Below are 13,877 nucleotides of genomic sequence, written 5' to 3' on the forward strand. Positions count from 1 at the left end.
TGCATTATAGTAACTTACTCTGATTTCCTATTAACTTGATTTTAAACCCTGTATTGCCCTCACCATCTTGTTTTGACTGATTTTCCCCTGTTCTGCTTAGCTTGATAGTACCAAGTTTGAGAGTATAGGCAACAACTGTGAAGACAATAAGATTCATTATGACACCCATTCTTGTTGACTATTATCTTCTTTTAAAGTCCTATAATGTCTCCAATGTTTTGATTTTATTCTTTACTGTTTTGTTCAATTTTATTATAACTGATGATATAGGCAATTCTTCTTAAGATAGCAAGAGGCAGAATGGTAACCATTGTTGATCACCTTGTATTTTTTTTTTTACATTATGTATTATGTCCATCCTTTTCATTTGACTGACTCTGTTCTGATATGTCGCATTTGGTTTTACTCTCTTCAAAAAATGTAATAAGAACTGTGGGAGTAATAAAACCCAAAATGTGTAATTGCCATTGTACAATAGAAAAGAAAGTGCTCTAAAGGTTATAACTGCATATATGTTTAAGTGTATAAGATAGATAACCATATTACTGAGTTTTGTTGGATCATTGAACAAAACTGTTTGCAGTCTCACTGTTTGAATGTCCACTTTATATGCTTTAATTTTGTAACTTGAACAACTATTTCTAAGATGAGAATATGTAATCTATTAACTAGTGATTTCTTATTGTTTAGTTTTTAAATTTTGTATTACTTGTACCCTTTTTCTGTTTTTTTCTCTTTTTCTCCTTAAATAAAATTAAAAAAAAAAACAAATTAATTCCCAAGGCTCTTAAGCCAAATGGGCAGGCAACATCACAGCAATAACCCGACTCTCCTATTACCAATTTTGTAGTAATTAGGTTTTACAGGGGGAATAGAGTTGATACAGGACGCATAATGTAAAGAATTGTTTTGTAGTACTCATTTGAAGAGTCAAATGCATAAGAGTGCAGGAGATCTGTCCACACATTAGAAACTCAAAGAATCTAGCTGGCAGCCTGAATCCCATGCTAATGCCCTGCACAAGTCCATCTAAAGACCCAGAGCCCATGGCAGTGTCCTCCATGAGTCCAACTGGAGGCCTAGAGCCCATGACAACAGATCAGGTGGGTGGCTTGCAAATTGTTCCAACCCACTGTCCTATTTGTTTACCTTGGGTAACCTGAAAGTGTGGGATTGCATCTTGTTTCCCTGTTTTATCTTTTTCATTTGTTTTTCTGCTTTGAAGCTTATAAATTGCTCTTAGCTTTATTGCTAATATTGAGACCTCTTTAGGAAATGCTACTATTCAGAGATATCTTCTAGGCATAACGGGCTTTTGGCTTTTGAGTACGCTGGAAAATCCTACCTCTTCAGTTTATTGGTGATGAGAAGTTGCAGCCTATTTGGCCTAACTCCTGGTTCTTTAGTACTAACTTGTAGAATTGTTTATGCCCCTCAGGCAATATCAATATGGGCATAAAACATGATTAAAACTATTATGTAACCTTGGCTAAAATTGTACCATCAGTAATAACAATAGCAATAAACACAGCCTAGAAAATGACAAATAGTGGTAACTATTAATTTGCCACCTTTGACAGTATGAACAAGATTTGTAGTTATATACCAGAAGCTAAAAGAAATCAGATAATATATCCCCTCAAAAGAACAATTTTCCCAAAAGGGAGGAAATTTAAAAGGCATAAGAGGAAAGCATAGAGAAATAGAAAAAGAGAAGGAGATTAGAAGCATGGCTGAAGAACAAAGGAAGATTATACAAACTTTGGGAAACTGGTGAAGAAAACAGAATGGAAAGAAAGAAGGAAGAAACAGAAATAAGAGTAGAGCAAAACAGGGGCTGGGGATTTAGCTCAGCGGCATAAGCACCTGCCTTCAAGTGTGTGGTCGTGAGTTCGATCCCTGGTACCGATAAAAAAGAAAAAAGACAAACAAAATAAAATAAAAGAGTAGAACAAAACAAAACAAAATTAGAAACAATGTTCAAACTCAAAAGAATAAAGAATAGAGAGAAAGATATAAAAAAAGTAAAGAAAATAAGAAAAAAGTTCACTTCAGGGTTTGCCTGTGTTGTTACTGAAAAACAAAGGGTGCATATAGAGCCCCGATCTGTGTTGACTGATCCCAGTAAGCCTGCAGTGGAAGTGTGGTGAGGTCCTAGATAATCCAAGGAGGCCTCAACTTTTACCTCCACTGAAGTTCAGGTGTTTCTGCTTTTTATCTGTGAGCCTTGGACCTGAGTTATTCAGCTCAAAATACTCCCGTTCCTCACATTAACTTGGCTTCTTGACTGCAGATCTTCAATTTTTCCAAATTTCTCCCCCAACCTGGTTTCAAAGGCTTCTGAATCATACGTCAGATACAGTTGCAATATTAATCCCACTTTTTGTGATATAATTTTTTTCTGTGTTAGTCATTTTCCATCACTAGGACAGAATACCTGACACCACAATTTAAAGGAGAAGCTTATGTGGCTTACATTTTCAGAGCACTCAGTCTATTCAACTGGCTTCAAGGCAGAAGCATCATGGCAGTAGGGACTTAGGGAAAAAAGCTGCTCCACCCACGGTGATCAGGAGAGAGAGACAGGACTTATAGAGATGTTTTTAATATGTTGTTTTGAGGATTCATTATCATAGACGAATAGAAATATTTTGTAATTCATTTTAAAGGTGACATTAGTTTGTGTAGAAGTTCTGGGTTGGAAATCTGAACTTTAAATACCATGTACAGGGAGGTAGAATGAGGTTTCTTAGAACTTGAGAATGTAAGAACCATGTGTTTCAGAACTCAGTTCAATTTAGTCTCATTTTTAAAAGTCCATGCCTTGGCATTTTGACAATTATATATCACCTAGAATGGTGCTCTTCCTGCATATGGTTCAGTAAGGTTGTGTGTGTGTGTGTGTGTGTGTGTGTGTGTGTGTGTGTGTGAGAGAGAGAGAGAGAGAGAGAGAGAGAGAGAGAGAGAGAGAGAGAGAAAAGATTATGAAAGATTATGACTGTGTTAGCTTCAGGAAAAAAATACATGAAGAAGAAAATAATAAACTTAAAGTCCTTGTTAAACTCACAGGAAGGTTTTCCCAGAGAACTGGGGACCAATCCATTTACAAAGAACATATAACTAACTACAGAATTCAATATAAATGGTCCTTCTTAATCTGTCTGCATACCAGTCTGGCTCTTTTTCAAGACCTGTTGACACATATAATACCATTCTGCAAATTAATAAAAGGTATTCTCTCTGGGCAAATGAATTATGAAATGACATTACTTCATCCCAGGTATTGAAGTCCAGCCCCAAGGCATGCAACTTGTTCAGCAGAACCTTGACTGGATTTTACCATTGCTTGTCCCTTCTGACATCTGAGTGAAGTTCATAAATCACTCTGCTGACTGCACAGAGCAGCGTTTCCACCCCATTGCCTCTTTGAGTTATTTTCTTGTTGGTGAGGCAAAATACCCAATACCCAAAGTCAAGGGAGGAAAGGTTTACTTCAGCTTACAGTTTATAGAGATTTTAGTCCATAGTCAGCTGAGCAGTATGGAAGAGGGCATTACAGAGTAGAAATAATTGATGGAATGGTAAGTAGAAGATGCTGACCAGCAGCAGTAAGCCTGCCATTTTATTTTATTTTATTGTATCATTAATCAAACTCAGGACCTTGCACTTGCAAAGCAGGTGCTTGTGCTGCTGAGCTATATCCCAGGCTCTGCCTTTCCATTTTATCCTCCCTAGGCTATATGTCTTTTGTGTGGTGCCCTTCATGACCAAGGTGGGGCTTCTGTTTTTGATAAACCCATTTAGACCCACCCAAATTTATACTAATTCCAATTATTGCACTAGTTTAGTACCACACACCCATAATCCCAGCATCACACATCCTAGGTCAAAACAGCTCCAAAATGTCCCACATTATGAGCATATAAGGCTTTCAGGGACCATCTCCATACTAGCTCTAATGTTCTGCTGCTAGCCCCCAAAAGACTTATGCATATGCCTTTGTGCAAAAGACATTTAGTTCATCTCTAAGTCTTGCCAAGGTCCTAATAGTTTCAGCATTGCTGAAAAGTCCAAATTCAAAATCTCTTTGGAGATTTAAGACAAGCTGTTAGCTGCAAGACTCTGTGCACTTCAAATATACAATGGCACAGGGTAAACATTTCCATTCCAAAAGGTACAAATAGGAGGACAGAAAGGAATGGAACCAAAGCAAGTCCAAAATCCAGCAGGGCAAACATTAAGTTCCATAGTTGCATTCCAGCATCCTGGCAATCTGTGGCAAGATGTGAACTCTAAGAGCCTTGAGTAGCTCCATCCCTATGGTGCCACCAGTGATTGTAGCTACCATGATTTCTCTCTTGGTGGGTTGGCTTTGCTCAATCCTTGCAACTTTCCTCACATGATCCATGTTCCTGGATTTTTCAACCATCTGGAATCTCCACTGAACCTTTGGTTTTATACTTCTAGCTTCACACAGTACCCTTTTAAGGCTTGTCACCTGAATGGAATAAAAGGAAAATGAAGAAGAAAGGTTTGCTTCTGTTTCTTTGGAGGTGCTCCAGTCTTCCTGGCCTCCCAGGCCTTCTTCTGAAATCTAGGTGGAAGACTTTCTGAGCTTACAACTCTTGTACTCTGCATGTGCCTAAAACTGGCACCATGTGGATGATGCCAGTGTCTGCTGCCAGCTGAAACAGCAGGCAGGTTCATTTTCTCTAGGCTGTAGGGGCCAGGTGCCAGTTGGAGGGCACTATGAACCCAGTCTGGAGATACAAATATTCTAGGCCACTGCTATTCTGGAGCATGATGCCCTGGGAATGTCTTCTCAAAGCAAAGCCTTTCAGCTTTCCCATTTTGAGTCTGAAAAGGGTGATGTTCTGTTAATTCTTGTGATATCCTCAGGCTACCTTTTTCTTTTTCTTTTTTTTTTTTTTTAATTTTATTTAAGGAGAAAAAAAACCAGAAAAAGGGTACAAGTAATACAAAATTTAAAAAAATAAACAGTAAGAAATCACTAGTTAATAGATTACATATTCTCATCTTAGAAATAGTTGTTCAATTTACAAAATTAAAGCATATAAAGTGGACTTTCAAACAGTGAGATTGCAAACAGTTTTGTTCAATTATTCCAACAAAACTCAGTAATATGGTTATCTATCTTATACACTTAAACATAAACATATATGCAGTTATAACCTTTAGAGCACTTTCTTTTCTATTGTACAATGACAATTACACATTTTGGGTTTTATTACTTCCACAGTTCTTATTACATTTTTGAAGAGAGTAAAACCAAGGCCACCTTTTTCTGTTATCCTGTTTCTCTTCAGCAGCCAAGTTCTCCTTTGCCTCTTTGCAAGCTACAACTTTACTGGGACTAACTTTTTGACCAAACTAAAATATTTTAAGTCAGTCTGCTGAAGTCTTTGCGGTTAATTCTCAATAAGGATCTGTCTGTGTCACTACTTCCACATTAGACTTGAAATTTCTCCCACTAGATTAATTAATCCACTGCCCTTCATCTCAGTCTCAGGCAGAGTCTGTACATAAGCAAAATAAAGACAAATTTTTTGCCAAAAGATCCAGTCAAAGACCCGGAGCTCACATTAGTGTCTTGCGTGAGTCTGGTCAGGAGGTCAAAAGGCCTGTGATGAAAGGCTGAAGGATCGGTGCTGAAAACCAGGAGATGACAGCTAAGATGAATGCAAAGACGAGCACCTCCAAAGAAACAGAAGCAAACCTTTCTTCTTCATTTTCCTTTTATTTCATTCAGGTGACAAGCCTTTTGTAGGATGCCACTCACACCCAGGGATGGGTCTTCTGTTTTTAGTAAATCTCTTAGCCACGAGAACTGTGCTGATCCAACTTAGTTGGGCATTTATTACTCAAGTTGACACAGTTAGTTCCCTGTCACACTCTCCCCTTTGCCCTCCCTGCCCACTTCCCTCTCTTCTCTTCTTTTCCATTCCTTCCCTTCTCTTACGTTTCCATCTTCTTTCCAAGTTATATTGGATGATAATAAGATAAATGACCTGAGTCCAAGAAGTGACACTTTTGTATTTTTTTATTGTGGTAAAACATTTAAAGTGTACAGTTCAGTGACGTAAGTACATTCATGTTGTTTTGAAACTACTGCCATCACCTGTCTTCAGAGCTCTTGCATCTTGCAAAACACAAAATTCTTTACCCGTTGTGAAACTCTGTATTCTTCTTTCCTGCTGCCCCTAGAAATCACCATTTTGCTTCCTGTCTGGATGAATTTGACTACTCTAGGTGCATCAGCTTAGTAGGCCATAAGTAGAATTGTGGGATATTTGTTCTTTCATGACTAGCTTACTTCACTTGAGATAGTGTCTTCAGAGGTCATTCATGTTATACTGTGCATCAAAATTCCTTACTTTTTGTGTCACATAATAGTCCATTGTGTGTATATACTGTATTTGGTTGATCTATTCATTTGTTGATGGACACTTGGACTGATCTCACTTTTTGGCTATCATGAATAGGGCTGCTCCAAATGTGGATTTTAAAACATCCATTTAAGCCTCTGTTTTCAGTTCTTTAGTTATAAATTTACAAGTGAAAATGCTGATTCATGATATTTTCGTGTTCTTGAATTTTGCTTCTTATTAATTGAAGAATTATTCTTTGAAGTACCTTGAAAAGTCTAGCCCTTTGCTTTGACATTTCATAATTCATGTACTAGTGCCAGGTCTTCTGAATTCAGGTTTTTTTTTTTTTTCACTTTCAACTATGCTCCGTCACATCTTTGACTCTTAATAGAAATAATGCCTTGGGAGAGTCGATAACCATTTACTTTTAGTTGCTAAAGATGAAACCAGCTCAATTAAATACTGTAGCTTGTTTTCTTTCTTTCCTTCCTTTTCTTTCTTTCTTTCTTTCTTTCTTTCTTTCTTTCTTTCTTTCTTTCTTTCTTTCCTTCCTTCCTTCCTTCCATCTTTCTTTCTTTCTTTCTTTCTTTCTTTCTTTCTTTCTTTCTTTCTTTCTTTCTTCCTTTCTTTCTTATTTCTCTGTTTCAGGCTTGCCTGAATGACTAATAGGTAGAGAGAACAAGGTTTGCTCTCCCGTCTGTCCTTTGTCTTTGGGTTGCAGGTCCCCACTATTTGGAAGAGACAAGTGAAATGGAGAGGTGCCTGGCTTCAAGTCTTTACTTTCCTTAGTCTAGAATTCAAGAAGTCCTCCATTTCACTGCAATTTATTCTTTCCTAATTTAGATGCCCCTGCAATTAAATCACTCCTTGTGTCCTGCTATTGAAACATTCTAAAATTTGGTAGCATTATCCATTGCTCCTAGCTAGACTGAAGTTATTTGCATTACATACAAACTATAATATTTTTGTTATCTTTTCAAAAGGTTTTTTCTAACTTGTATACATTGATAGGCTGTGAGTCTTCCCAGATTTATCCCTGAGTCGTATTTCTGGACTTGTCATTGTCAGATGACTTTGCAAATTGATGTACTCGCAGCTCCTAAAGGACAGAGTTTTTGTGGATCCGTGTTTGGATTGTGTATATTTCAGTTTTAGAATTTAAGCTTACTTTCCAGTTCTGGAAACAGACTTCATGTCTGATCTTAGTGCTGAGAAACAACATTAACTTTGGCATGCATTCTCTTTCTTTGGCCTCGCCTACCTCTATTTGATAACACTGGATGTTAGTTGGTGCACAACCTAGTTCTTGTACTTCTTCGTAAAATAACTCATAAAAAAGAGTTTTTAGAAATTTTTAAATTTTCATACAAATAAAGAAGTATTAGAAAAAACAAAATTACTTAAATTGCATTATCCAATAATAAATTCTGTTGTTATTATTAATAAATATATACTCATATTTGAAATCATATAGTATATGGCTTTAAGCCCTGATTTTTTTGCATACTATGAGTGTTTTCTCATATAGTTAAAATTCTTTAAAAATAAGATTTTTTTATTTTATGGAAAAAAGGTACAACAAGAATTATAATAGTTAATACATTGCATGCTGTTATCTTTAAAGTAGTTGCTCAGAGTACAAGATATGGGCATAAACATTTCTCCAGCTGATGTTAGCGCAAGCCTTCCTTTTCAATGAATTAAGAGATACTAATAGCTAAACTGACTTGCATTTTTCCCCTTTTCCCTTCCATCCTTTACCCTTTAACCCATCCTAGTTCCCTTTTCTTTTAAACATGAGGTCTTTAATGAATATAGTATATCATAGTTCATTTGCTTGTTTAGGTTTGGAGCATTTATAATAATAATATCTAATATTTACTAAGTAAATGCATTCCGGTCAGTGTTCAGTGCTTTACCTATATTATTTAATGTAATTGTCAAAACAATTTTTAAAAATTTATTTTTAACTGGTGCATAGAAACACAAAGTGCGTATTAGTGTGGTAATATGCAATACTTTGATACATGTATATATTGTGTGATGTTTAAATCAAGTTTAACATTTATTTCCTCAAACATTGTTTATTTATGATGAAAACTTTTAAAAACCTTTCTTCAACTTTTTGAAATACATAGTATATGATTCTTATATATAGTTACCTATTTAAAAGCACATTGGAACTTCACCCTCCTCTCTAATTTAATTTATTAACTATTGATCAATCTTTCCTCACCCCTATCAGCTTTCTCTGCACATTCCCCAACTCTTGCAACCTCTGGTAATCATTATTCTACTCTTTACTTCAGTGAGATCCACTTTTATAGAATATGATTGAAATTATTTCATATTTGACTTTCTGTTCCTGGTTTAGATCACTTAACATAATGATCTCCAGTTCTATCTGTATGTTGGAAGTCACAGGATTTTATTATATTTATAGGTGTGTGGTAATCTAATGTGAGAACGTACCATATTTTCTTTATCCATTTGTCAGTTGATGAACACTTAGGTGCTGTTCGATTTCTTGGCTATTATAAATAGTTCTACAATGAATATGAAGTACATCTCTTCCACATGCAGATTTCACTTCCTTTGGATGTACATCTGGTAATGTAATGCCAGATCATACAGTAGTTCTATTTTTAATTTTTAATGGATCTGTGGACTATTGTCCACAATGGCTGTACTAACTTGCATTCCCACCAGCAGTGTGCAAGTATTCTCTTTGCTTTACTTCCTTGCCGGCTCTTACCATCTCTGGTCTTTTTTGACAATACTCATTCTTACTGGGGTGAGGTAATAACTCACAATGGTTTTGATTTGCATTTCCCTGATGATGGTGATGTTGGGCTTTTTTCATGTGCCTATTGACCATCTGTATGTTTTCTTTTGACAAATGTCTATTTAGATCTATTGCCCATTTTAAAATTTCTTTTGCTGTTGAATTTTTGGGATTTCTTTTTTTTAATTTTATTTTCAAAGTAGTAAAAATGCAACAGCACAAGACAGAACAAAGCCAATCGAGACAATGCAGTGAAATTGGCACAGGACTTCACAGCAGGATACTGGGATGGCAGTAATTGGTACTGTGGTATATCTCGTTAGCTTCACAATAGTTGTCTAGTCAATTAGATTTAGCAAAATCAAACCAAATACACAACATTTTAAAACCAATTGATACTATTGAATAGAGCAAAAGAAACATAACAAAACAAAACAGTGAAAACAACCTTTGTCTCCCATATTTGCTATACTGTATATGGTCATCCTCCCAAGAGATGCTGAGACATCTATCCCCAGTAGCTACAGGGCGAGTGGCGGGAGGGGGAGGGCTGTTTGATTTTCAGCCTGCGTGCAGGTAGGCTCACAGGAGCCAGTGGTTCTCCTCCTGGCCTTCTCTGGGGACGCTTAGCAAGAGGGTGGGCGAAAAAGCTTGAATTTTGTGGATTTCTTATGTGTTCCTGATTTCAATACTCATGTTATGCATGCATTGCAAATATTTTATCCCACTTATAGGCTATTTATATTCTATGATTGTCCCTTTTGCTGTCATAACACTTTTGAGATCCCCATTTTTAAAAATTATTTTTAAGATCCCCATTTTATAGGTGAGAAAGCTGAGGCATAAACAATTAAAAACCAAACTCACAGCTTGTAATTGGAAGCTGGTTAGGCTTTCACTGAAACTCAGGTGGTCTGACTCCGGAATGTGTAATGCTAAACATTACTCTGTCTGACTCTTCATATGGTATCTTTAAATGGGGGTGTTCTTTATCTATATTTTTGATAGCTATTACTGGGAAGATTTTTGGTGATGGAATAATTAGAAGTCAAGGGCTATGAGATTTTCACACTCTTTATTTATTTATTTATTTATTTATTTATTTATTTATTTTTTAATCAGTGCCAGGGATTGAACTCACAACTACCTGCTTACAAGGCAGGCGCTTATGCCACTGAGCTAAATCCCCAGCCCTGACTTTCACACTCTTGAAACATGTTATTCAAGTCTTTTTTTTTTTTTTTTGAGGAGGAGGAGGTACCAGGAATCGAACTCAGGACCTTGTGCTTGCCAGGCAGGTACTGCACCATGAAGCTATATCCCTGGCCCCAAACATGCTATATAGTTGCCATACAGAAAGTTTGTTATCAGTCCACATTTACACCAATAGTGGGAAAAACCTGCTTGCTCACTCATTATCACCAGTAACATTTAATTTTCTAATAACTTTGAATCTCATTAAATGGTCAAGATCTCCCTTAAATGGTTAAGATAGTCCATAGATCTATATTATATTTCATAAAAATAACTTGTATATGCCTCAGATAAAACTATATCCTTGTTTTATTAATCCATATACAAATGAACTCCCTTATGTCATCTCTATAGGTGTGAAATTGCTATCAGGTGAGATAGCACATGATATAAGACTATATAAGACTATTTGTGTCACAGTTAGGGGGTCATTACATCTGTCAAGGACATCTATCAAAATGTACCCTTATTTTGACAACTTCTGTCACGAGTGATATTTATGGTATTTCTTCAAGCTTTTAGGCAGTTGGAAGTCATTTTACATTAATCTTACAGTTCTCCTAGGTTTGAAAATGCATGGAAAAAGTACAACCAGTTCACATGTATTTTTACTTTGTATTAGTTGCGTAGAATATACATAAAAGGCTGTACTACATCTGTATATTTAGATAATAGTAACATTTGGAAAACTTGTGTTTCAGTCTCTGGAAAATAATTTTCATTCGAATCCAACGCCACCAAAACTATTGGGTAGAAACTATCAACTTTTATTTATTTTCTTTTTAGAAAAACTGAAGAAAATTCTATGGCAATATCACAGAAGAGGATTTTAGCACTTGCTATAATAATTTGAACTTAATTTAGAAATGTAAATATTGCTTGTGATGTATTGAAAATTACTCATGTTTCACTGTTTCTTTGGATTAGTAGTCTGCTATCATTACTTTCTGAAAGAATCTTCTTTGGACCCTGTGTTTCCCTGTACTTCATTAAAGTTCTGGGTTTTACAGTTGTAGGTACAGTTAAGGCTTTAGAAATTGATAACTTGGAGCACATAACAAACACACAATTACTGTGTAGTATCTGGAAGCGTTCATTGCTTGTGACTCCTGAGTGTTTAGTTTTAAGTGTGACTCTTGGCAGAAGCCTTGTCTTGACACAATGCCATTGTTAATAACCAATGAAATGACCGAAACTGTGCTGAGCGGAAAAAAAAAGTAAGCTGAAGGATTTATAGCAGACCACACTGCAAAGCAAACGTTGCAATTATCTGCAGCTGAAAACAAGTAGCTTTTAATGTGTCCATTTGGCCAAAAGGAGAGAGGAGAATTATAGACCATGGCTCTTTCCCACTCTCATACCCTTGTCTTCTTCTTTATATAGTTTATCATCCATAATTTCAGGATGTATTTTGCTTCTTTAAGCTGTTTTATCTGTAGGCTTATGAGGTCACTCATGTGTGAATTCCTTTGTTAGTCATCTCACCTTTTGCCTTGATGATAGAAAATTGATCAGGCCTAAAGTACAAGTTCAATAGACAGCCCCCTTGGTCCTTTGTCTAGGAGAATAGCTACCATTGAAGGCCATGAGCAGGTTGCTATTAATATGACAGCCTGCTCTATCTCCCACTGTAATTTATAATGAAATACCTAATCTCCATTATTTTGATCCAAGCAGGCGATCCCATGAAAAAGTCTTTTCATCCAGTTCCCAATGGCTGTTACATGAGAAATGGCAAACCAATAATTTTTGTCAAGTTTTTTAAGCCAACAGAAATGCTTTTCCACTGCTACAGTTTCAAAAGGCACAGATAAAGCTCATTCACTGAGATGAATGAAAAAGCCATCTGGGGTTTTTCTTTTTGACTTCCTTTCCTTTTCTCCATCCTTGTAATCAAATTTGAGCAAAATCAAATGGGGCTTTCTATGAAAGTACCTTTTGTTGATCTGAACGAGCTGGTAATTTACAAAATACCCTTCCTTTGTGAGGAAGGCTAAAGAAAAAAAGAATCAGTAGCTTTTAAAGCTGGGCCTTAGTGGGACTCTAAATGCAATGAAAGCAGTCTGTGTTGAGAGATTGAAATGCATTTCAAAGCCAGGCCTGACTCGGGGTACAAGGAAGAACAGACCTATGTGCATTTTGTAGGAAGAAAAATGTGAATGGAAAAGGGAAAAAGGGAAAGAAACAGGGGGAAGATCTGGATAAGACATTAAAGTGACCATAATTTTGGAGATGCATTCATCTTATTCAAAATGTGCATGTAACTAGGGACGCAGAAGTCGGATATTTGCTCAACCAGGACACTCAACAATTTGAGCCTTTAAAGTTTGGAGCTGCATGGGTTTGTGGAAGAAGTCAGCTCACGATGTGTGTGATGTTTTTCTCCAACTTTTTCTTTTTCTCCTTTGCTTTGGGATCCTGTGGGAAGTACCTCAAGAAAAGCTGAAGATGCTAATTTTCAGACAGCTAATACTTGCTATTTTCTCTCTTTTTGCCTGCTAGATTTCCTCATGGTAGTGATTCTTCTGGACTCTCCTGTGTTCAAAAGGATGGCATAGACACCGTAAACATAGTAAGTAATGTGTGATCTTTTCTCCAATCATTGTTAATAGTTAATTGTATTAAGGCTGAAATTTGGTTCTTGGAGGAGTTTGGGATCATGCTACATGCCTTGAAGGAATATAGGTTTTGTGCAACATTTGCATATTTTGATGTGAATTATTTTTTATTTGATTTAGTTGTTCATTATAGTATTACTATTCAGGATCATGGGTTTGTTATCATTGCTGTTTTGTTCTATATATTTTGTGATAGATAAGTATTGTGTGGCATATAAATATATGCATTTTCAGCACAACAGTTTAAGAAACTGTGCAAACATTTCAAGGAACTCTCTGCAGATGCTAAGTTTTATTTTATGCACCATGCAATTTTCCTGGTATATTTATAATTTTGATTCATAGTAATCATGCTTTTTAAGTACCTTTCTATTTATGCTTGAAATACAATTTTCTTATAAATTATGTGAAATCTTTTATTCCAAATAAATATATGTAAAATCAAACTCTTTTAAGATGGTTTATGCACAATTTCCTATAATTTAATTTAGCATTTTAATTAATTGTAATTAAAAAAACAAAACTGCTTTTAGAGCTAATTTTTACCTTTAGAGAAGTGACAAGTTCATTTTTAACTTCCTAAAAGAAAATAGAGACATGTTATCTGAAGACCTGATAGTTTGGATTAGAGTACATGCCACAAGTATTTCGTTAAACATAGATGCACTGCTGACATTTCTAAGGAACTGCAGAGCATATTATAAATAAATATGTAAATGTCTTGGTCAGAATCGAGTAGTAAGAGAAGAATCAGTGCCGTGTCTCCGTGAAGGCTTCAGCATTCTATGCATTTGGTCACATTACTAAAGCAGGCAAGGCCTGAGAATTTCA

At 35.9% G+C, this 13,877-nt stretch overlaps 1 long non-coding RNA gene across 2 annotated transcripts in view; it reads left to right on the forward strand.

The window, feature by feature from the left end:
• Positions 1-13,877, forward strand: part of LOC134470845 (uncharacterized) — a 476,510-nt gene that overhangs the window by 166,185 nt on the left and 296,448 nt on the right. The window contains exons 1-2 of one of the 2 annotated variants that reach the window (XR_010040024.1): positions 12,397-12,795; positions 12,931-13,000. This is a non-coding gene — a long non-coding RNA (uncharacterized LOC134470845). Of the gene's footprint in view, positions 1-12,396; positions 12,796-12,930; positions 13,001-13,877 lie in introns of those variants that run through there. The other variant, XR_010040023.1, reaches the window with a different exon arrangement.

Source organism: Cavia porcellus, unplaced genomic scaffold, assembly GCF_034190915.1.
Source record: "Cavia porcellus strain 051 isolate PalLab524CR breed Dunkin Hartley unplaced genomic scaffold, mCavPor4.1 scaffold_17, whole genome shotgun sequence".
Classification (NCBI taxonomy): Eukaryota; Metazoa; Chordata; class Mammalia; order Rodentia; family Caviidae; genus Cavia; species Cavia porcellus.